General features: G+C 35.8%; 2 long non-coding RNA genes across 3 annotated transcripts; one reads left to right on the forward strand and one right to left on the reverse strand.

Moving 5' to 3' along the window:
* Positions 1–4038: 4038 nt before the first annotated feature.
* On the reverse strand, positions 4039–15463 carry LOC143850966 (uncharacterized). 2 transcript variants are annotated; one of them, XR_013236139.1, is made up of 4 exons: positions 15020–15463; positions 4655–4739; positions 4484–4557; positions 4039–4333 (listed from the first exon to the last, which is right to left on the reverse strand). It is a non-coding gene; the product is annotated as an uncharacterized LOC143850966 (long non-coding RNA). The 2 variants fall into 2 exon arrangements; XR_013236140.1 differs by having other exon boundaries at positions 4443–4557.
* A 3964-nt stretch (positions 15464–19427) lies between these two features.
* Positions 19428–21985, forward strand: LOC143852023 (uncharacterized). Its single transcript, XR_013236611.1, has 3 exons — positions 19428–19628; positions 20371–20499; positions 21651–21985. It is a non-coding gene; the product is annotated as an uncharacterized LOC143852023 (long non-coding RNA).
* Positions 21986–22253: the final 268 nt, after the last annotated feature.

The following is a 22253-nucleotide window of genomic DNA, read 5'->3' on the forward strand; positions in this document are numbered from 1 at the left end:
CATGATTGGGGAAAGTATTTAATTTGGATTTCATGTTATATCTCACGGAGGCTATGATCTGATATCCCACCAATGAGAAGCAGTATGTTGGCCCTGTCGACTTGTATTCTAAGAAACCGGTTCTTTAACCATCCTATTTATTCCCATTCTTGACATCAGAATCAATTTTTATTCTTTGGAATTCTTTCTAGAATCAGAATCATGCTTCTTAACTCATTTCTGAGAATTATTATTTTAATTTTTTAGGAAAAAATCATCTTCTCTGGTAATGAAAAAAATTTATTCTAGAGTATAATTTGTGACAAACCTAATTTTATAGAATGAAAACATAAACTTTATAATTATGAAAGGGAAATGTTATCATCACTACTATAATGATCGGAGGGTTGGGATCAACCTATGGAAATAATTTTTGGGCACACCCTATTTAGGCTGTGGCCCATCTAATGGACAGTTGGATCATCCTACGGTGCAGACCATAACGTACTTTTAATAAAGTGTGGAGTGCCCTCATTAATATATAGTAGTACGTGCTGATAACATTTCCCTTAAGAAAATAGAAAATAGGTGCCAATATCAATTCAAATATTTAGGGAATAATTACAATTGTAGTTATCAAAACAACATGTGACAATTTATGAGTTTATAAATAAAAAGTGGGTGTTATCAAAACAACATAATGCTAACTTTACCGTGTTGAGTCTAATAGCCCTAAGGCCCCGTTCCTTTCAACATAAAGCTTGAAAACACTTCTGTCTCCCTCTCTCCCATGTCATCAAAGTCCGGACCCAATACCGGAGAAATGATATATTCACCCTGTTTTTTACTAGGGAAATAAAAACAGGGGCGAATATATCACTTCCCAATTTTTCTCTCAAATTTCTTTTGCATTGGAAACAATTATTAGAATAAAACGGGGTTTCTACCTTAGGCTCTGTTCGTTTTAGATTCTGAAAACCGATTGTGCGAGTCAAACAGATTATTGGACTTAATTTTGAATCCAATAATCGATTTGGAGCCCACAATCGGTTGTCACAATCTCAAACAAACTGGGTGTTAGGGTTTTTATTCAAATATTAATTAATTTCCTTTTTTTCATTCCTATTCCGTTGAGGAATTATAAACTGAAGGGTGCCCTTGCAAAAAATCATCTACAAGGGCACTTCCATTGGTCCATTTTAACAAAGTGCATTTAATTCTATATTTGTTTGAACCGTTTGACTTTGATAGTTTTCCATGTGATTATAAATGCACTTTGTGAGTTCAAAACTGTTTTTTGGCACCTTGGACTGGTCCAAAGAATTGCCTTCTTTGGAGACCCCTATACGTAAAGGCGCATACCGCTTGACCACAAGACTTTATTCTGTACCTTCTGATCGGTATGAGTTGCCTGGTTTCTCTAAATAAATCAATCCATCCCCTCTGTTTTAGCTTACCGGATTAGCTCAAAATTAAACATAAATTTTAGCCCAACAATCAGTTTTGGAATGACAGCCAATTCTCATAATCCAACAGCGGCCTCTAAAAATTACTTAAAAAGTGTGCTGCTATTGGATCAAATATCAAGGTTGGTGGTACCGTTTTAACAGTACTTGACTGTCGGGCACCGTATAAAAACTCAAGTTCAAGTTATCTTTTTTTTTTATATGTAAAAGTGGTAGGAAATTTTAGAAATACTTTTCCTTTCCAAACTTTTCCAGAAAAAATCCAACAGAACCTTAGGGTGCGTTCTTCAACAATTCTGGAGACTTTCTTTCTAAAAATTAGAATTAATCTTTATCTTTTAGAGTCCTTTGGAATCAGAATTGTGTTTTTCTAATTTAGGGTTAATTACATTTACACCCCCTCAACTATGGCCAAATTCCACTTCTGACCCCGTGGTATCAACTTCACTAACGACACCTCCGAGGTTTCAATGGGTTTTTTTAATGTGACAGAGTGGACAGAGAGGAGAAAATGACTACCGGCCACCATATAAGTTCTCCTATAAGATTATACCTTGTTTGGATGCAACTAAGTACGCATGAGAAAGAGAAGGTAGCACATGGATGCATTTAAAGTTACATGCTTTTTTGCGACAATGCTCACATAGCTCCTACAAATCTATTATCAGTAGATATGTACATTAAATAATGTATGAATCTGTATCTCTTTATTTGTGGATAGGTAAATAGAAAAATGTGTAAATAGAAGTGACAAATTTTTTTTTTTGGAATGGTATAATTAGAAGTGACAATAGCCACCGATTGGGAATAAAGAAACAAAAAACAGAATAATCCCCACCGATTAGGAATAAAGAAACAAAACAAAAAAAAAAAACTTAATAATCCGATTTTGAAATGGATACCTTGTCATATTGCCGAAATTTAATATTGAATAAAATACCATTTTCTTTGTGGTACCGGATTTCGACCGAAATTTCAGGGTCCGAAACCGAAATTTGAAACCATGGACATAACAACTTCAAGTTAGTCCCATAAAATGAAAAAAACATTGATGCAGCCACATCATCATAAAATTTAGTGTTATTCATTCAATGTATATGTGTGCACCATTTTCTCAACTTGAATTCTTGATAGGTGGTGAAATTGAGTAGGAACTACCACCATGTAGGGAGGGCAGCCCATAAAAATAATTGTATCAGATTCTGCAGTATAATCATGTCAATAAAGATTGCCAATTGGAGGAAAATAAAATAAAAATAGATACCAAAGATATTTGATCATCTACAATAACCAATACCAAAAAACATTGATAGAGATGTGCCTAAATATTACGTACCCAGTTATCATAGTTGTCCATGTCAATTCATCTTTGTCAGGCATTCCATCCATTGAACATTTGACAGACATGATCCATCGACAACACCCATTACGTAACATGAACAAATGATAGCACTGAAGATAGAAACTATGGATTATGGCCAATTTACAGGAAAATAAAACCAAAACAGAAAACAACGAAACTCAATGAACTACTATGGTTAGCCAATATAAAAAAACATTGATAGATTCCATTCCTCACTTCACAACAGCACAATTTATCTAATCCACAAAAAATAAAACAGCTTTCAAATTTTCTTGAGAAGCCGCATAATCTCTTGATCAAGGCTTAATCAAGGGGGTGACATCATGTATCATGATTGACAAACGATGATAGATCAAACTCTTTGTGACCCTAAATAGTGTAGGGAAACTGTCTTGGAATAATCTTTGAATAAATCAGGAGAAAATGCAGACTATTAAATCTGTATGTAAGGATATGACGATCACCAACAATACAATATACGATATGATTTTCTTTTTCTTTATTATCTGGTTTTTGAATCGCCTTTTTATTTCATAATATCATAGCCAAATAAAAAATCTTAAACAAAAGTACCAATTTATAGCATATCAAGAAATAGCTCTAAAAAAAACTTGAAGAAAGAAGCTCTTTGGAGCCTCTGGGTTCCAATTTCAACATAACCTAAAATCAATCCATATAAAGCTCCAAAAAGACTTGAACAAAAGAAGCTCTTTGCATGACTCAGGGTTCCAATTTCAACTTAAACTAAAATCCATCCATATAAGAAATCAATCTATTTGGGATAAAACAAACAAACAAATAAATAACATAAAAGCAAGACCTGAAAAGAAAAAAGAGAAGGTAATAGAGTCATGAGTATAAAAATCCCCAATAAAATCTAGAATCAAAGCTACAGTTCTTTTTGCATTGTATTTCAATTTTTTTTGGTCGGTAAGCTGGGTTTGAACCCTTGACCTCAGGGTGAAATAAATCAGCAACGTAAAAATGTGAGAAATTGAAAGTCAACAAGGCCCTGTTTGAACAGAGTTTGCCTCAGAGCTGACCATAAAGCTGTCAGCCCAGTCAATTTGGATTTGAATTGTATGGTACCCAAGTGCCAGATAAAGATTGAGGATTTTGTGAAAAAAAAGTTAAACAGAACAAATTATAGAGAATAAGTATGAAGCATGTGATAGCAGTTGAATTTAAAATTGAAAGAAACACGAAACAAAAGAAAAAGAAAAGAGAAAATCATGAAAATGCTCAGCAAAAGTAAAAGATCTTATGATTATAATCTACTTTAATAGTAGGAGAGATCCAAAGCAAGGTTCACCAATTGGACGGCTGAAATCAATTATAGTCTAGCACGAAGAACTACAAACTGCCTATTATTTGACTCACCACTGTAAGATAAAAAAAACAACAAAATAATTGGAGGAAACATGATATTCTCAGTTAACAGGCTCTGTTTCGAGGAATTTCTATGCCGCGAGATAACTTTTGACAGGCGATTCCTATGGAGGAGATGGTGTCTAATATTGTGAATCTGCAAATTTCAACATGAAAATATATCAAATTTTGAGCTTATAAATTGACTAATAAAAAAAACTGAAAGAAAAAAATTACATAAACACTTTTTGATTAAAAAACCCAACCAGATATTGATCTCGTTTTCATAAAATCTCTGAAACTTTACCGCAAAGTTTTGAATCTTCTTCCGTGCTATTCATGAATTTGCAAGCATATTATTGTGTTAATCCTAGGTTTTACCTACAAAAAAGGAGATTAAAACAGTGAGAAATTCATAAACCCTAAGTTAATGTTATTAGATGGACAATTAAAACAGTGAGAAAAAAATGTAATTAACTGTACAAAACAGAAACTGGTGTTCTTATAACACATGTTCATTCAATCCTCAAAAACCACGCTCTCACTCTTCGTTGTTGCAGCACCTACATGACCGTAGATAAATAGCCGGATGGGGGAGCTGTCCATGTGGGCGTGAACAGTGAAACCCCCATCCTGCTATAATATAATAGATGGGGGCATGGTTTCTAAGCTCTAGCTCAAGCTGACCTAGAGCTTAGAATATACCATCTCCCATAGTAGTTTGACTCATCCCACCCATTCATTTTACACTACCTCACATAGATTGGGTGTTCCTAACAAACCAGCTCCATAACATAATCCTAACCATCCGATCTATAGGACCATAACCATAACCTTAGCATAACCTATAAACTAAATGGGTTGGATGACTCAACCAACTATGGGAGTAGTGGTTTTTGTGCTCTAGCTCAGGCTGAGCTCGAGCTCATAAACCTTTTCCATATATATATATATATATATATATATATATATATATATATATATATATATATACACTTTTATTTTTGTGTTTCAGAAATGGGTCATGGGTGGAAGAGAGGGTTTCAAAAATGAGCGAGATGGAGATGACGAAGGTGGCCGGAGATGGCGACGGCGGTGGTGGCCGGAGATGGCGATGGCGGCAGTGGCCGTGATGAAGGAAATGGCGTAACCCTAATCCCTCTGTAAATGGCTTAAAACTAGTGACGAAGGTATTTCTGTCTTCAAAATATTAACCATGGTTAATTTAAGTAATTCCGGCAGGTTAAACTAACGGACCGTCAATGGAAGGGGTCTACTTAAAAATGTTAGAAAGATGAGGGGGTGTCTTTGGTGAAGTTGATACCACTGGGTCAAAAGTCGAATTTGGCCAAAGTTGAGGGGGTGTAAATGTAATTATCACCTTAATTTATTTTTAAAAATTCTCAATTTTGTGTGGCAGGTGACGTGGAAAATGTGGTTTCACCTTAAGTGGACATGTTTCACACTAGAAGTTGAGAGTGGAGAGAGAGGGGAAGATCATGACATACAACTTTTGCTCCATAAAATAATTTCTAAAAATTAGGATGAATTCTTAGACGAGTTGTTGAAATTCCAAAAGAACAGAATTCTCATTTTTTAGGCTAAAACAATTGAAAATCGTTCTAAAAGAATGTTAAAGAACGCACCCTTAGTTTCCTCAATTGCATTAGTTAACTATGTTTTCCAATTAGATTCAAATGTGAGATGACGGAATCTTATCGACATGGATTTAAATAGGGGTGAAGCTCGGTTCAATATTTGGGAATTCGGGTTGAGCCTTTATCATAAAGTCGGGTCAAGTTTGGGTTAATTCTCATTCATTTTTTCAAGCAAAACCTCAAATCGACCAATGCAAACTGCACCACTAGATTTAAATAATACTCCAAGTTTCACTACTCCGATAAGAGCATACCGCTTTGCCTAGTAGCACGATGCTTGTATTGCTCTCCCAATGTGACAAAATCATTGATTGGATTGTTTTGTGAAGGAAACCCAAAGATCTCTGATTTTTTTCCTCAATGTTTTGACTCTTTTTAAAGTGACACTATGTGTAACGAACTAGGAAGACTCACCAGTTGTAAGGAGGGTCAGTACTAGAAAGAGGGAAGTGCCAACAAGGCTTAAAGATTAGTTGCAACTAACCGATTCGGTTGGACAGACTGGAAAAGCAGTTAACGACAGTTAGCATCTCAACAGTTGAATAAAATAGACAAGAGGAGGAAATACAGGGCTTGTTTTTTGTGTAGAACAGGAGGTACTGGTGCCTCGAAGCCAGCTAAATTTCAACTTTTCTTTCAGCAATTCAAGATTCTTCTTCTTCTTCTTTAGTTCTGACTTTAATTTCTGAAACTACATCTAAGCTCCTAACAGTGGTGCTTTCATTGACTTCTCACCTTATGGCTGAGAATACAAGATTGAAGAGTTTAGATGATGCAATCAAGAAATTGATTGAGACTACATCTCTCCAAGAAACTCGTTTACAGAATTACCAGGAACTAGCCATGGAGCAAAGAGATTTCTTGCTTAAGATCTCCAATAAAATTACAGTTTTAGATGGCCGGGTAACCAATTTAACAAGAAGGGTTGAACAGGGAGAAACTCTTACTGGAACTGGAACGAGAGATGGTACTCAAGGAGGACTGCGAGATGGTACGAGTCTTGGGGGTTTTCTGCAAGACAATTGCGATTAGAATTTTCCTAATTTGAGGGCACTGATCCAGCAGCTTGGATCTCGAAGGCTGAGAAGCTTTTTCGTTTTCAACACACTTCTGAAGAACTAAAGCTGGAAATAGCTTCTTTCCATCGGCTTTCCATCTTGATGGTAAAGCATATGATTGGTTTCAAGCAATGGAAAGGGAACAACCATTTGATTCATGGGAGAAACTCTCTGTAGCTTTACAAATCAGGTTTGGACCATCCATTTATGATAACCCTCAGGGCAAATTAGCTAAAATGATTCAACACTACTGTTGGCGATTACGAAGCTTAATTTGACGCTTTGGCCAATCGTACCAGTCATCTTCCTTCTCAATTTCTGGTAGATTGTTTTGTTTCTGGTTTAAAACCAGAGATCTGAAACGAGGTACAAATTCACTTACCAAATTCATTATCAAAAGCTGTAGGATTGGCTACAATGATCGAAGACAAGATTGATGATGCAAGAAAAATGACTTACAAAGGCAATTATAAGAATCCATTGCCTTACAAACCACGATATGGAGCTGGAAATTCTTCTGTGGCTTCTTCTTCAATGACTAACAAATTGCCTCAACAAGGCACTCCATTCAAGAAAGATGACCACAGCAGAATTGCAAGCAAAAAGGGATAAATGATTGTGCTATACTTGTGATGAAAAATACAATCCCGATCATAAATATAAAAACAAGCAACTCTTTTTGCTTATTAATGAGGAGGAGTATTAAGATACAGACGTAGAGGCCATGCGTCTGATGCAAGAGGAGACATGTTTTCCTCAAGTTCTTGAAAAATCTGACAAGCAACCAAAAAATTCTTATTAGGCCTTATCAGGACAAACTAATCCTAAAACCTTACGAGTTCAGGCCAACATTGGTGGACGGAAAATCATTGTATTAATTGATGGTGGTAGCTCTAATAATTTTGTTCAAGAACGATTAGTACAATAATTACAAATTCCAGTTATTCATGGCATACATGTTCAAGTTATGGTCAGTAATGGGGAAAGGCTAAAATGCTAAGGAATTTGCAGAAATGTCAGTTTGAGTATGCAAAATCATAAGTTACAAGTTGATCTCTTTGTACTTCCAATCATGGGGGCTGATATTATTCTTGGAGTTCAATGGTTAGAATTGGTGGGCCCAATTATTTTTCATTATAAGCGGCTCACCATGGATTTTCATTGGCAAGCTCAGGCGATTCATTTACAATGTGAAAGCCAAATCACAGAGGAGCCTATGCAATTACACAGTTTCAAACGTCTAGCTATAAAAGATGGGGTGGTTTTTTGTTTAAATTACAACTTCTTCAGTCCAAACTGAATGAAAGTTCTCTTCCAGTTAATACCGAATTGACCAAATTACTCGATGAATTTTCTGAAGTATTTGTAGAGCCCAACTCCCTACCTCCCATCAGATCACATGACCATGCCATTCCCCTAAAATTTGGCATTGGATCTGTTAAAGTAAGCATACAGATATCCTCATTTTCAGAAATCAGAAATTGAGAGATTGGTCAAAGAAATGCTTGACAATGGGGTTATTCAACCAAGCCATAGCCCTTTTCCATCCCCAATTATTTTAGTCAAAAAGAAGGATGGTACATGGCGGTTTTGTGTGGACTACAGAGCCCTAAATACTGTCACAATCCCTGGTCGTTTCCCAATTACAACAGTTGAAGAGCTTCTGGATGAACTACATGGTGCCAAATACTTTTCTAAACTGGATCTCAGATCAGGATACCATCAAATTCGAGTTAAGGTCGAAGATGTACCAAAAACTGCATTTAGGACTCATGATGGCTTATACGAATTCCTAGTTATGCCTTTTTGTCTTACAAATGCCCCATCCACATTTCAATCTTTGATGAATGATGTGTTTCGACCAGTTCTACGAAAATTTATTCTCGTTTTCTTCGATGATATTCTGGTTTATAACAAAACTTGGGAACATCATTTAGAACATCTAAAGATGACACTACAAGTCTTAAAAACTAATGAATTGTATGCAAAACAATCAAAATGCTCTTTTGGAGCAGCATCAGTGGAATATTTAGGGCATATTGTGTCAGCTGACGGGGTTGTCGTAGACCAATCTAAGATCGACGCTATTCTTCAATGGCCAACTCCTAAATATCTTAAGGAACTTTGAGGAGTTTTAGGATTAACAGGGTATTACAGAAGATTCATTAAGCGCTACGCTCATATAGTAGCTCCAACGACAGAATTACTCAAGAAGGGGGCATTTTTATGGAATCCAGAAGCCAAACTTTCATTTGAAGAACTAAAACAAGCTGCATCTTCAACTCCTGTCCTTGCTCTTCCAAACTTTGCAAAACCATTTGTCTTAGAAACCGCTGCCTCTGGGTATGGTATTGGTGTAGTTCTTTCTCAGGGATGCCATCCTATTGCCTACTACAGTCAAAAGCTTTCTTCCAAAATACAATCATCTTCTACATATGTACGGGAAATGTTTGCAATCACAGAAGCTGTGTGAAAATGGAGGCAATATTTACTGGGACAGAAGTTTATAATTCAAACTGATCAAAAAAGCCTCAAGTCTCTTCTTGACCAAACCATTCAAACACTTGAGCAGCAAAAATGGTTAACAAAACTAATGGGGTTTCAGTATGATATACACTACAGGCCAGGAAAAGAAAACTTAGTGGCAGATGCTCTTTCAAGGAACCTACGGTGGAGAATCAATACATGACTTTGTCAATACCATTATTTGATATAATGGATCAACTTAAACTGGAACATGCTTCTAATCCTCACATCCGAGAAATTCATGAGGAGATCCAACAAGAAGGAGCTGTTCTTAATACATATACTTGGAGACATGGATTATTGTTATGCAAAGGTAGAATAGTTATTCCAACTGATTCAGGGTTAAAAACATAACTTTTACAAGAATTCCATTCATCACCGATTGGTGGTCATGCCGGTTTGACTCGAACAATGGCTAGGATCGCTCTCAATTTCCATTGGCAAGATTTGAGAAAAGATGTCAATAAATTTGTTGCTGAATGTGTCATTTGCCAGCAAACCAAATCACAACATCTTGCCCCAGCAGGTCTTTTACAACCCCTACCAATACCTGACCAAATATTAGAAGATTGGGCCATGGATTTCATTACAGCCCTTCCAAATTCAGCTGGAAAAACTGTCGTTATAGTAGTCATAGACAGATTGAGCAAATACGCCCATTTTAGTCCCCTACGAAGCCCTATTACAGCCATATCAGTAGCTCAAACCTTTGTGAATGATGTCTGTAAACTCCATGGCATTCCCAAATCAATTGTAATAGAGATATAGTTTTCCTTAGTCGTTTCTGGCAGGAATTGTTTCGTTTGTAGGGTACTACTCTTGCCATGAGTAGTGCTTACCATCCCCAATCTGATGGGCAATCCGAAGCCTTGAATCGTTGTTTAGAAATGTACCTCAGAAGTTATGTGTGTGATTGCCCTTCTCACTGGTCAAAATTTCTGGTACAATACAGCTTTTCATTCAGCTGCTCAGATGACACCGTTTGAAGCAGCTTTTACTAAGAAGCCACCTACAATTCTACGGTATGAATAAGGGACTTCACATTTGGAGGCTCTGGACCAAGAGTTATTGCAACAGGATAGCATTCTCCGACAGTTCAAAACCAATTTACACCAGGCTCAATTGAGGATGCAAAATCAGGCTAATAAGAATCGACGAGAAAAACATTTTGATGTGGGTGATTATGTACTTGTAAGGCAACAACCGTACAAACAAGCTTCAGTAGCACAACGACGCTCACACAAGTTTGGTTGTAGATACTATGGTCCTTACTTGGTAATTGAACGGATTGGATCAGTAGCTTACAAATTACAGCTCCCTGAAGAAGCTAAAATCCATCTAGTTTTCCATGTCACTTAAACAATTTACAGGGAACCTGTCTGTCACACAGGTTGCCTTACCCCAACTATCCACAGAAACACAACCACTTTGCTGACCTTTGGTTGTACTTGATCGGAGAGTCATTCAGTGAAAAGGAGAGGAGGGCATTCACCAACGCCTTATCCAATGGGATGGGTTACCACTCGAAGCTTCATCTTGGGAAGATCTATCTGTCCTCAAGCATGATTATCCTGATTTGAACCTTGAGGACAAGGTTCATTTTCATGGGGAGGCAACTGTAACTAACCAGGAAGACTCACCAGTTGTAAGGAGGGTCAGTACTAGAAAGAGGGAAGTGCCAGCAAGGCTTAAAGATTAGTTGCAACTACCGATTCTGTTGGACAGACTGGAAAAGCAGTTAATGACAGTTAGCATCTCAACAGCTGAATAAAATAGACAAGAGGGGGAAACACAGGGCATGTTTTTTGTGTAGAAATTTCCTTTTTCATTGTAACAGGAGGTACTGGTGCCTCGAACCAGCTAAATTTCAACTTTTCTTTCAGCAATTCAAGATTCTTCTTCTTCAGTTCTAATTTTAATTTCTGCAACTACATCTAAGATCCTAACACTATGACACTGGGTTGAAATTAGAAAATGAAAACAAGAATACAAAGGTGACCAGCTTTAGCCATAGGAACTCCTCTTTCGTTCAGGTGTATCTCTATTGTCTCTTATTCTTAGGGGTGCAACTCGGGTTGATTTTTGAGAATTCGGCTTGAGCTTTTAGTATACAATCAGGTCGGGTTCAAGTTGATTCCAATCATTTTTAGCAAATCTCAACCCGAACCGACCCGAGTAGCACCCCTATTCATTCTCTCTCCCATAAGTTAACGAGCAAGGTTCAGGAACAGGACTAGAGTAGATAGTCATTGATGGGCAAAATCTCAAGAAGCGTACCAATCTCTTCTCATCTACCTCAAAAAAATCCTAGGGCTTAGCATGGATTGGATTGCCCGACTGAAGCTGTGGGTTAAAAATGCCACTGCCCCATTCTGCTATTACAATGCAATGGCTTCAAACTTTGGGTCTTCTTAAATGCCATCATGGATTGGCCTTTCTTTGAGTGTAGGAAATGAAAGACTGGTTGATTCTTGTTTTAGAACAAAAAAAACTCTTCATTATTCTATTTTAAGTGTTTTTTTTTTTTTTCATTTTGTAGATTTATCCTGAAAGACTTAAAATATATACTTTAGATCTCCTTGGTGATAACTTTGTTCTGAAATTACAGTGATAGGCTTTTCATCATTGAAAGCCTCAAAACTTCGGATGCAAAAGAGCAATTAGACATCCCTTTGCAGGAATGTTTCGTATCTAATGTGGACCATTTTACATTTATTAGTGTGCAAGCTATCAATTTAACCGTTAGCATCATTTGTTAGGGAGACTTAAGGCCGTGGTCCACTACAGTAGGGCCCACTTTCGTACTGTGGGCCCTATGCATGTCATGTGGACATGATCGGGGCAGTCAATTCAGTCATTTCCGTTGGTCCCACCTTTATCAGGGAGTATCCTAACCTCTTGATATGTAGGGTTTCTACAAAACAGTTTTCAGGATATTAAATAATAAAAAAATGTGGCGGTTAAGAAGGGCACTTTTCTAATGAGACAGGCTTATCTCCTAAAGATGGAATTTGCTACTGAGACAAAGCATGTCTCCTAAGAGGGGAAGGGGCTCTAGATGACTCTTTCATTGCCCTGGCAATGAAAGGATCTATGGTTTAAGGTTACATATCTAATAGACTTGAAAAAGTTTTCTAAAGAAAAGGATAATAAGGGGGAAATGCTACAAGGACTATGCTAGTCCCCTAAAAGATGGGTAACTCAAATTTCAAATCTGAGCCATATGAAAATAAGGTATTCAAAATAAAAAAATGAGCAAAGCATTTCATTACACGATAATGGAGAACAGAACTCAAAGCCAAACCGTGTCGAAACTATTACTAAAGTAATATAAGTGAGTAATGTATGTCCTGAAGTGAAAACTTATCAGATAAACAAGATACAAAAACATTTTAGGTTTTTTTTTTTTTAAGATTATGATGTGCATAAGTTGATATTTAAATAAACAATATGACATGATGTTTAACTGTGTAAATCATAAGACATGGGGTTTTTAAAACTAATTCAAAAGGATCAAATATGAATAAGAGTAGGAGCCACGAGAGAATAATTCAGTCGAAAGTATTGCACCAATGACTTATTTGATTACATAAAACTGCTCAAGATGATAACTGAAATGCATATATTAGGGCTCAGCAAATGCTAAAAATTGTCTGAGAAAAGAACTTCATCGATTAGTGCATGCTAGTATGCTACTACTGTTTTGCCCTAACCATTACATTAGCATTTAACCAAAGGATGACTGAACTACTATTAAATTCAGATATGTATAAAAGCATACAGATTTCACAGGATAACACAATCACCTTCAACTAACCATTCATCACTCATAAATGAGCCACAAAAGCTCTTAACTTAACGCAATATAAATGACCTACAAAAGCTCACGCTTTAACACAATGAACATGAACTACATGAACTCTTAATTCAACACAATAACAATGAACTACACTGATTTTCAGTTCAGCTTAACACAATGGCAATAGACTACACTGCCTTTTATAGTTCAGCACAATGACATTTTCTACACTGATTTTCAGATTATTTCAACACAATGGGAATAGACTACACTACTTTCTATTTCGGCGCAATGACATTTTCTACACTAATTTTCAGATTATTTCAGCATAATGGGAATAGACTGCACTGCTTTCTATTTCGGCACACATTTTCTACACTAATTTTCAGATTATTTCAGCAGAATGGGAAAAAAAATTTGTATTGAAATGACTAAAGCAAAATCAAACCAGCAGATTTTCTTAAGTAAAAGCTCCAAATCATGCATCAAATATTACTCAAGGACCAAAGTAAAATGGGTTTTGATATATAACAATGTTATGGAGAAACAAATAACTAAAGCCGACTAGGCTCAATGCCTCTATGCATGAGCAGGTTAATCATGTAACTAAGACAAATAGAAATGGAGTTATCTACTCTGTACAGATTCGGATAATACTATTATCAATTCTTGAACACAATAAAAGGAAATTCCTCGATAGTTCAAAGTATGTTATCCACTTACTATTATAAAGTCTTCTTACCTAATAAGCTACTCACTTCACCATATATGGTTTAACATATGATACAAAAACTTAAAGAATCAACTATATATTACATATACATAAGCAACTCTTACAAGGGATGCATACAAGGCTCAAAACTTATATACATCAACCTGAACTATATAAACTGATAACCATAAATGTAAAAAAAAAAAAAAAAAACTCAGCCAATTAATAGAGGCATATGAACACAGTCAATAAAGACGTAATCATAATTTGTAACTCAAGAGAACAAAATATTTGCACTACTATCTCATCTCTATCATCTACTCTTCAATACACATCAAAAGGAAAATACAACCTTTAAACAAAGCATGCTAACCTGTCAGGGTTCAAATATGAACATTTCATAAAAAATGAGAACAGAGAATATTTTCCTAGCTACATTTTGTCCGACTTTCGAGTACATTGCAGGATCAAAAAGTACTCATTGAATTATGCTCCAGACAAGATTCCATTAAATTGTACGGCAATGATATTATTTTTCAAAATTAAATAAATTAATTACTCCTATAAAATATAGAGTTATTTTACTGATGATCATCAATTCTCTTTCCAAAAGTTCTTTCTTCTTCTTCCTCTTCTTTTTAGGAACAAATTAGGAAATTTGTTCAGTTACAAACTACACAACAAATTAAGAGATCATAACATTTCGTAAATCATAGCAAATTAGGAAGTTAGTTCAATTCACAAGCCACAAATTTATAGCTCTTTATCCAATAATTATATATACACAAACAGTATCATGGAGTCAACACTAATTATCATCATACACCAATAGAGATTAACAAGAAGATAAACTTATGTTGCTAATCATCATTTCCTTTTGAAAATAACTGAAATAATACGGAATTTATGAAGTCTAACAGCAGTTTATGAAGCAATGTTTGTAAAATTTGTTCAAACTTTATAATCTAAACAAAAATGACAATATGATCCATGAGTATAACTTACCTGACAGAGTTGCCTACCAAAATTTTTGATAAAGACTCAATTTCAGCAAGAAATATTTAGAATTCTGAAGCACAAATAAACTAACCTGAGATTATGGAACTCGAAACTTCTTCTCTTTTCCTCCTCTTTCTTGTTCCTCTTTGCAGACTCAAACGAAGCTCCTTTCTTTTCTTCTTCTAAAATCTTCACTTGACAATCGAAATTGCTGTCTAAAGACTCGAATCTAAGGTTTAAAGATTCGATCTATCCAAAATAAAAAAAATCCTAGATTTTAAAGATGAGATCTGAGGTTTAAAAGCTAAAGAAGTTGCTGATTTAAGGTTTCATAGTGTGGATTTAGGATTTCTTGTGAGAAAACAAGGTTTGAGAAGACAAACTTAAGGTTTCTAGCAATACTATGGTTTCTAAGCTTGCTTTGTAAGCACTCAAGCAACAAAACACAAGATCTGATTCATCAAGGTCTGAATTTCACTGAAATTTGCAAAGAAAAAGGATCGGATCTACTCACTTTTCTCAAAACCTAAAAAAACCTCTCCCAAATGAAAGTCCAAGCTCTCTATTTATAGAGATTTGGCTTAAGTTTTAGGCCCATTCGTTATATCAAGACACCCTTTTTATGTAGGTTTTAACTTGTTTATGTGGAGAACAGGTGGTCCATGGAAAACTGATTAATGAAAATTAAAAGATTAAAATTCGGGCCCTTTAGTTTCCCAGGACAACCCCTTTGCTGAAATTAATTTAACTAGAACACAACTAAGCGGATAAACCACTCCCTTCTTTCTACACTACACTATGAATTACACTCGTCTTATTAGGCAAACTTTAACGGATTTTGACAAAATTTTAAAGGGATCTAATTGAGATCCTAACCTACCCTAAGGCGAATCTTGGGACTTTAGTTCACTAATTTGATAGGGTTTTAATCAAACGAGGTTATTTGGGGTTCGGTCAAAATGGGGTGTCTACAATCTCCTAAAAACTCTTAAATATAATGACAAACTGGCGAGGAATAGAATCTTCTACTCCTAGTGAGGTGTTAATTTCTCCTCTAAAGAAGCAATGTCTTAAAGAGCGGGCAGCTGTTCATCAAAGAGTGGGTGTGTCCCCTTCCTAGGTCACCCTGAATAGTGAGGAGGAGCTTCATACGCCCCTCCATTACTTGCCCTTCTTTAACAAGATCCTAGAAAAGGAAAAGCGAATGTGAATGCATCTTTGGGAAGAGGAAAAACACCTGGCGATTGCAAATTTGGAATCTAAGCATGCAACATTGGATGAAGATATGCAGGGTTTAGGGCCAGGCAGCCCTGAGGTGGAACAGGGTCAGTTAGGGTAGCCTAGTGAATTAGATAGGCGAGATAAAGAAAAGGGAGTCTTGTTATTGAATGCTGAGGAAGAATCTGGGCTCCCAGAATTGGAAGGCTTTAATGATTTTCTAGCAATGAGTGATGTATTTGGGATCTCCTATCAGGAGAATCTAGGAAGGACAACAGAAATGTTTCGGGCAATGCAAGTAAGGGCTGCAAATGATACAATAAAGAGAGTTAAAGAGGCTAAACCAAAAGTTGGATTACAGGATTAAAGGACACACTTTGAGAGGTTAAGAGATGTAGGTTTTTGGGAGTTTGGGTTGTCTTCCAATGATTTCAGTTAAGGAGACATTGCAAGTTGTGGGGTAGTACATATGTCTTCTGATTTCAGTCTATTTAGACATAATGCTTTAGAGTTATTTAATTGTGCAGAGACAGGTTGGGAAGAAAATGATTGTAGGAAACTAGGAAGTCGATACCAAGAATGTGGAAATTGTGATGATGGTTTCACTCCCATAGGTCGAGGTTATGACAATTGTTAGGAAAAATTCTTGAAAAGGTCATTCTTTGTGACGGTAATTCACGATCCTAGTTGCGCTAAAAGAAAGTTGTAGTCTCATGTTAGCTCGAGAGATTATGGTCTTTCGCTAAATGGAGGCATTCTGATATGGGAATCTTCATCATTACCCAATCAAGGAAATGAGGTTCGGAAAAAGATTGTAGGATGAATACCTTTAAATGTGTAATGGATAATATCATAATGATAGGATAGAGAAGGGAGGAAAGGGATAATCTTAACTTTTTATTCGATGTGTATACTTCATTGGCTACAGGTTTACCTGTGCCAATATTCATGTTATTCTCTTGTAATGCAGGTTGGGACCCCTGGTCCCGAATGCTTCTCTGAGAATGAATGAGATATGTCAACTTAAAAAACAAAAACTATCGGCAACTTGAGGGCTTTACAAAATTGGTTTAGAAACTGTTAGTACTCTCTTTAATTCAGAAGGAGACCTAACATGACACCCTACTCAAATGTTCTCCCATTTCCCTTTTTGAAACCTTTTAAAGTGGAAAAGCTCATGATTGTTAGTTTATAAACTTACTGATTTGAGCTTTAAAAAGTATAATCAAAATTAGTGGTAAAGTGTCTTAAAAATTCAGCATATATCAAAGTACATAGGAATGGTCTAGAATGGAAGTTTTAGTTGTTTGATGTAGTTAACGGTCATTGTTGACATCAACAAGAGACCTTTCAGACCCACATTTCCTACCACACCTTTCTTCATCCTTTGTATGCATGTTTAAACAATTCTTTAGGACTTTTGGGTTTATGATTTGCATCACTAATTTTACATCCAGGCATACAAATATTTTCTTTTTTCTGCAACTTTTCTAATCTCGGGATGTTAAATTTGTGTTAAAAGCTACTCAATTGGTGCTCATGCCTTCTTTTAAAGGAACGGTACCATCACCTTAATTAAGATACCTAATTCATTTGGCCACAAGCCAACATCTAAACCATATTCATGTATATGCGCCTTCGCTTGTTACATATACATATATGCACTCTGATCTAGTCAGGGGGAGCAAAATTTTTATAAGACTGATCATGATATGCTTCGAATTGAAATATTTGTATATCTCAATTGACAAAAGGGGAAGATACATTACCAACCTAATTCACCCCACCTTTTTTATATGACAAAAGGGGGAGAAGTTTTGGAAAATTGATTATGAATCCCTGCACACTTATGCACACTTATAGATTCGATTCATTTACTAATAGGGAGTAGTAATCATATTACTAAGGGGGAGAAAATTTGCAAAAAGGAAAAGAGAACTTGAATTTGAATGTTTATATTTCTCTTATCTCATATACTTGTGCTTACATTGTTTATATTTCTCATATTCATGATTACATGCTTATCATGCTATATCTTTTTTATATCTTTTCAATAAGCATTAATTATATTGATTAAGGGGGAGCATTAATTGTTTTTATCAACCCTTAAGGGGGAGGTCCTACCTCATAATCAATTTAGGTTTGTCATCATAAAAAAGGGAGAGATTGTTAGCCCAAGGGTTCAACCTTATGTATGTTTTGATGATCAACACACCAAAATCGATTAATTAGGGACTAATGGATATGCATGATATTGTGTATTGGACAGGTACATTTGGAAACCACAACTTGCACAAGAGGCAAAGTCAAAAGCTTGGAGATGAACCAAAGAAGGTGCCTCCTCATGCAACCCAAAGTGAAAGAATCCATCAAGTGGAGGAAATCACATGACCCATTCAAAGCTAAGTGTTCATTGAAGACAAACCAAGCTAAGAAGACCTTGAAGCCAATGCAATCCAAAAATCAATAGTTCTTTACATTTACTAGATTGTATGGAAGATCAATTCAAATGGTTTTGCGATTTCAAAGTGTCTTTGAACTGTTAGGGTATGTAAATGCCTAAGGGCATATTGGTCATATATATATATATATATATATATATATATATATATATATATATATTTCTCTCTTTGTATACATATATAAGTGAGGGGGAGTTTTCCTTAAGTCACAGACTCTTCTTCTCATTCTTTCCTCAACATGGTATCAGAGCCCTAGGGTTTTGATCCCCTGGGGACCCCCATAGCAACCCCCCTCCTCTTCCCCTTCTCCTCCCTCTCCTAACCCTAACTCTAACCCCACCCTAAGGCTTTTGATCTTTTAAGCACCTATCTGGCCATGGTGGGTCCCTCTTGCTGGACTATGTGGACATATGGTAGGTCCAACTAATACTCCAATTTGGAACTTGATGGGCACATGGGATCAAGTATACAAGGTAAGGCACGACCAACGTAACATAATGAGTGCTACATTCGGTTGATTCAGATTCTAGCTAGCAATACAGACCATACATGGATGATCCTAACCATCTAAGTAGACTGTCATAAAACATACAGGTGATACCCTTATAATTCTGTTTTCCCTAGTAATGATGAACTTCAACTTGAGGTTAGCCCCTCATTTGTTAGATTGTTAGGGAGATGATTAGCATTTTTAATGCATGACTTCCCTGGGAACTTTATGAGTCTAAAAACTTTATCCATCTTTTAGATATTTTGCTCGTAATAACTTCAAACTTGATTTTGAAATTTGAGTTTTCTGAAATTAATTTTCCGTTTCAGACGAGGTATTTAATTTTGATCCACTTATCCTTTTGGTCACTGATGAGGTTTTATTTACAACTTAAATCTTTTTATCTTATTATATGTATGTGTCCTTTTGCAGGTTTTCAATGATTTTGTTCTTTGGAAGACCTATTTCCTAGCAAGAGTCTGGCAGATGGTTTCAAGAGGGTTCAGGCCCTCCGTATTCTTTCTCAACAGGTAAAACGTGAAAGCCTTTGGAACTGCATCAGGTTTTATCATGGTTTATTTGACATTCTTCATGCTATTAGCCAATAATGAGAACTATACAGCCGTAGCATATAGCTCTTATTAATTTTCAGTTAACTGGTATTTTTTACATTGTTAAGGACATCAATTCTGCATCTCTGTTTGATATAGTTCACAATGCCTCTTAATGTTGTTTAGAACATTCGCAATGCCATGTCGCCCGCTGGTTTGTGGCATATGAATGATCCGTGTGAGCCGAATAATGTTTTCACAATTATTCTTCTCTTTCATTTTTCTTGACCCTCATAGTTCTTTCTACCAGAATATGTCAAGTTCATGAGGTTTAGGTTTGTGGTTAGTAAAAGTGGCACCGAAATGTCAGCCTTTTGAGAAAAAAATAAAAGGTTTCCTTGTTTCAATACGTATTTATTTCTTGAGTAATCCTCATACTAGAAGGTGATATGAATTATGTTACTATTATAATGCTCGGATATATTGTTTAAGCTAAGAGCTCATCTGACAGACATCTGTTTCTATAACTGAATCTATTCACTCTGGTACTTCACATTCCTCCATTTATAGTTTATGATATAGTGTCTTCTAATATTATTTAGTTATATGTAGTTATTCTACTGCACTCTAGATGATTTTGTGCTTGCAATTACACTTTTTGAAAGCTATGTAACATGCTTGCTGTCATTTCCTATTTCTAACTGAATTGTTATTGTCTTAGACGCTATACAGACTGTATTGTGTCTCCATTGTTGTTGGGAATCCCCCGAGGCCTTATCATATCGACATGGGTCATGGGAGTGATTTAACGTGGATATAGCATGACGCTCCATGCACTAGCTGTGCCAAGGTACTCTCCAATTGGCAGTTCAAGATTCTTATCAAATTCCAATTTCTTCATTTAATTAAAGTTCAAGTGGTCAAACTCGTAAACATTATTTTTTTTGTCCATCTGGACACCATGGTGTCGAATTGTGTCAATGATGAACTAGCACTTAATAGGTGATATCACACTCTCTAAGATTTAATTCCACGATTGCTTTGTTGCAAGCATGATAATCTTTGATAGTGAGAAGAATGATGGCCACATTTGAACCAATTTATCAGCCTTATCCTCTTTTATAGGTCCCTGTGTACACTCTGGATATGCATGGTCTGTCTTGCTTGTTTTGTTAGGCTTGTACAAGTATTGTTTACTTCGTCTCTCGCTTGTCTGAGTTGACAGGTAAAATGTAGACATGGTCTTCTTGCGATAATTGGTTTCAGAAAAAAAAAAATAAACATCACTCATACTCTAATGGAGACAATTTATGTAGGGACCACATCCTCTTTAAAGGCAGAACAAAGGGAAAATAGTGACCGCGAGGGATTCTTTGAGCCTCAAATTTCAAAGAGATCAGAATCATGGATGTTGTCTCTTGTCAAGGCGACTATGCGATGGAATATTCAGGTAATAGCCCCTCCATGGATCATTAAATGAAAGTTATTTCATGTATTAGTTTGCAATATTCATTTATAGGTGTGCATATGGTCAGCAAGGTCAAGTTTTAGTCTCTTCTGCAATGACTGATGCGATTATTGGACTTAGCGGACCAGCACATAGCTTCCCTTCTTAGCTGGCAAGTCAATGTATCATCATCAATATGGGATACTTGGACATAGCTTAGTTTCAATGTATATTTTGATGTGATATATAAGGGAGATGAATTGAATGAGCCTATTTCTTGACTCTTGCATTACATAAAACAAAATATATAATCTACGCAATGTGTCTCTTTTGTAAATATGGCCATTGATGTTTTTAATATTACTTGTGTTTCTTGTGGTCGTATAAATGTGCAACGCATGCATTTTTTCTACTATATGTTGTAGTTGTTTCCGTATCATTCATTTTGAAGATCATTCATTCTGAAAGCGTAATGTATGCTGTGTATTCTTGTATATATAATTTTTGCGGAGAATCGGCTAAGAACTTCTTCTTTTTAACTTTTTGTTTGGTAGGATATGTCACATACCGTTGCTCCTAAAGAGGTTCAGTGCCTGCAGAGCCATCCATCTCAAAGAGTTCAACATTCAACTGAAAATCACATGGAGTTCTGGAGTAATTGATGATGAGGATCGAGGAGATGATGAGGAGATGATGAAGATGGTGTTATATAAATCATTAGATGATGAATGTTTAACAATGCTGTATTTTGTCAAGTTCAGTTGACGGAACAATATCGAGACTTTTGTTATTAATGAATTTTTGTAATTTTAAAAATATTCAATTAAAATAGTTAAGTTTTTATATATTTGTATATTTTGGGGGAAAATGGATGTTATAACTGTGGAAATTTTGATGTTATATATAATGTGTGTGAATGCACAGATCCACTAGGTCACAAAGAATTGATATTTAATGGATTAAAAAAATAGGAAAGGCTATCCCTACGGATTTATTGTTGAAATTCAGTAGGGAAAAGCACATTTCCCTACGGCTTTTTTTTTTTTTTTTGAAATTCTGTAGGGAAAAGAACATTTCCCTACTGATTATTTTGAAATTCCGTAGAGACAAGGCTGTCCCTACGGATTTTTTTTTGGAAATTTTGTGGGGAAAAACAC

The sequence above is a fragment of the Tasmannia lanceolata genome, unplaced genomic scaffold (assembly GCF_043159265.1).
Source record: "Tasmannia lanceolata isolate RefF3 unplaced genomic scaffold, GAP_Taslan_0.1 ptg000018l, whole genome shotgun sequence".
Taxonomy (NCBI): Eukaryota; Viridiplantae; Streptophyta; class Magnoliopsida; order Canellales; family Winteraceae; genus Tasmannia; species Tasmannia lanceolata.